Source organism: Pteropus vampyrus, unplaced genomic scaffold (assembly GCF_000151845.1).
Source record: "Pteropus vampyrus isolate Shadow unplaced genomic scaffold, Pvam_2.0 Scaffold7228, whole genome shotgun sequence".
Classification (NCBI taxonomy): domain Eukaryota; kingdom Metazoa; phylum Chordata; class Mammalia; order Chiroptera; family Pteropodidae; genus Pteropus; species Pteropus vampyrus.
This window is the reverse complement of record NW_011896009.1, coordinates 732-1202: the sequence shown is the minus strand read 5'-3', so window position 1 is coordinate 1202 and position 471 is coordinate 732. Positions and strand designations below refer to the sequence as shown.

The 471-nt window shown below is 40.8% G+C and overlaps 1 pseudogene; it reads left to right on the top strand.

Annotated features, from left to right (window-relative positions):
• The first annotated feature begins 27 nt into the window (after positions 1-27).
• On the top strand, positions 28-146 carry LOC111734827 (annotated as a pseudogene).
• Positions 147-471: the final 325 nt, after the last annotated feature.

Below are 471 nucleotides of genomic sequence, written 5' to 3'. Positions count from 1 at the left end.
TCAGCACTTGGTATTGTGATTCCTTTTAAATTGAGCCATTCTACCCTGAACAAGCCCAATCCCGTCTGATCTTGGAAGCTAAGCAGGGTGAGGCCTCGTTAGTACTTGGATGGGAAACCACCTAGGAAGACCAGGTGCTGTAGGCATAATAATAAAAAAATAAGAGATTGTAAGCTGACAAGGCCCTTGCAGTCTGTGAGGTCAACCAAGGGTTGCCTCATCAAAGGAATGAATGAATGAATGAATGGAGCCATTCTAGTGGGTGGAGGCAAGGACAGCATTTACTTACTCTTCCATCTTAACTGGAAGCCTTATTTCAGTTTCGATTTGCCTTTTGCTGATGACCAATGATGTTGAGCATTTTCCTATGTGCTTATTGGTCATTAGTAAACCTCCTTTTTGTAGTGTCGGTTCAAATCTTTTGACTTTTTTATGTTGAATAGTCTCGTTGAGTCTTAAAGTTTTTTGTTT